This window comes from Nanorana parkeri, unplaced genomic scaffold, assembly GCF_000935625.1.
Source record: "Nanorana parkeri isolate BGI_ZX_2015 unplaced genomic scaffold, ASM93562v1 scaffold60, whole genome shotgun sequence".
Lineage (NCBI taxonomy): Eukaryota > Metazoa > Chordata > Amphibia > Anura > Dicroglossidae > Nanorana > Nanorana parkeri.
The window spans coordinates 1,429,758-1,432,218 of record NW_017306328.1 but is presented as its reverse complement, the minus strand read 5'-3'; the positions used below and the strand labels follow the sequence as shown (position 1 = coordinate 1,432,218).

The 2,461-nt window shown below is 42.0% G+C and overlaps 1 protein-coding gene across 1 annotated transcript in view; it reads left to right on the top strand.

Moving 5' to 3' along the window:
- Window positions 1–2,461, top strand: part of TENM3 (teneurin transmembrane protein 3) — a 988,875-nt gene that overhangs the window by 290,777 nt on the left and 695,637 nt on the right. The window lies entirely within an intron of this gene.

Sequence of the window (2,461 nt, the reverse complement as noted above, 5' to 3'; positions counted from 1 at the left end):
GGATTTTGCAAGCTAAGAACATTTTTAGTTAGTACAGAAAATTCCTGTGCTCTTCCAGAAATGCTGTGTTCTTATAATTTCCTTTGAGCTAAACTAAAAGTACAAACAATGCAAATCCCTCCACACCCCCATGTTTTGGAGGAAGGCATATTTGAAGTCCATCCTGGTGACAACCATGGCTCCCTCTGAAGATACAGTGAAAGAGTGAGCATGAGCTACCCTAGGACTGAATCTGCTTTTTGTGGGATCACCAAGTGAAAATAAAGGAACAAAGCCAGAAAAAAATAATACAGCCACCACATCTAAGGACTGGTAAACTGCAATACATGAAAATCCTGTTCTAAGGTTTAAATTAGTTTTAAACAGACATGTGCGATTTCGTTTCGGAAAGATTCCTTATTCGGACACATTTTCCGAAATTCGGAGATTCGAATGTATCCCAATTTCCGAATTACAGAAATACAAACGAGTCCGAATTTCCGATTCCGAAATTCGTTTGCGGTAGGCTGTACGAATTTTTGTTTGTGGACGAATTTTCGTTGCAGCAAAGTGACATTAGAGACAAAAAATAGACTTTTTTTACAGTCTGCAGAAGAGGAAAAAATAGCATGAGGTTCCCCTCCAATTCATACCAGACTCTTTAGGAATGATAGGAATGTTAGGAGGGATCCCCCAAGTTTAAACAAAAAATTACATCTTTTAATTGGGAACTTGGAATTTTAATGGGGAACCCCAGCCCCCAAATATGGGCGAAAAATGGGGTCCCCCCTAAAATTCCTACCAGAGCCCTGATCCGAGCACAGGGCCGGCAGGGCAGGAAAGGGGGGATGATCGAGCACCCCCCCTCCCTGCCTTACTAGGCTACGTGCCCTCTGCATTTTGAGGGTGTCCCCATGCCGATGGGGACAAGGGCCTCTTCCCCACAACCTTGACCCGGTTGTTGTGGGGGTCTGTGGGCAAGGAGGCTTATTTGCATCAGGGTACCCTATTAATTAGGGGGTACCCAGATGCCGCCCCCCTTGTGAATGAGTAAGGGGGACTTGTACCCCTACTCATTCACTAAAGGGTTAAAAGTAAATAAACAAACCACACTTAGAAAAAATCCTTTAATTGAAAAAAAAACTAAGTACATTTGTGATTATTCTTTTAATTTTTTTTTTAAATGGCTCCATCGATGTAACCCAGCATTAATCACGATACACGACGCCCGCCAAAATAAAAAAAAAGTCCCGTTGCAGGTTGACTGTCCGAATCTGACGTAAAACTCGCCGCAAAATGACATCTCCTGCCTGAAAGTAAACAGATGGGCGGAGTGAGCTGTGAGATCACTGCTCACTCCGCCCATTTGACATTCTTAGCTGTCAAATACCACATGGCATTTGGGAGCTCCCGAATGCCATTCGGGCCTGTGAGCCGAGGTGTCATATGAAAAGTATTATGACGCCTCAGCTCAAGAAGTAAAGATGGATACAGCTCTTGACTGATTGTAAGTATTGCAGCGAAAGCTTTTTTTTTATTTTGTTTTACATTTTTAAAGCATAATATTACATAATTTCCAGAAGCTCAACATTCTATTGTTTCCTAACCCTGGAGCTTATCTATATTGGACTGCACTGCCTGTGGTCCTAAGTTGTAAATCAGCATTTTGTCTATTTAAAGAACTGGGCAAATTAGTGCTCATTTTGGTGTGGGGTCTAAAATAAAAAAGATATACACACCCGATCCTCAATCCCACATGCCTGCAAGACCAGTCCCCACAGCCTCCTCTCCCTCGGGGTCTGGTGGGCTAAGCCCCGCTTATGTCCTCACATTTACTACAAGTACAGTACATTGACTTACATTGGACATAAGGATGCCAAGGAGCATACCACAGCCAGACAGCCAGAGCAGAGGGGGAGATAAGTAAGCAGTCACCGCCACAGGATCGAGGATCAGGTTAGTTTATCTTTTTTTGTTTTAGACCCTAGACCAAAACAAGCACTTAACCCTTGCAATGTGAGGGTAGTCCCACTGCAAGGATTCATTTGTAATTTGCCCAGAGTTCTACTTGTTGTGGTCAAACTCTACTGACATTTTGTACAAACTAGAGATCATAAAAGGAAATGAAGGCCATCATTTTACAGAACCCGCATATTTAGAAGCATAAAATCCACAGCAAGTGATGGATTGAGATATTGGCCATTATTGGGGGAAGACAGTTTCTATAGCTGAATAGGCTTACTTCCTAGAAACCTGTTGATGGGTTTGATTCTTTGTTAATCATAGACTTTATAAAAGAAAATGTTTGTGACTCATTAATGTAATCCATTTACAATGGTAAATCGAAATGCAGCCACTGATTATATGAAGGCACTAAAGTAATTAACAGGCAGCTTAAAACTGCTAGCGTTCATAGTGCATTTTGCCTTCCATCTCTGATGGAAAAGGGTTGTTAATGGCAAATGGAGATGCTTGGGTTGTG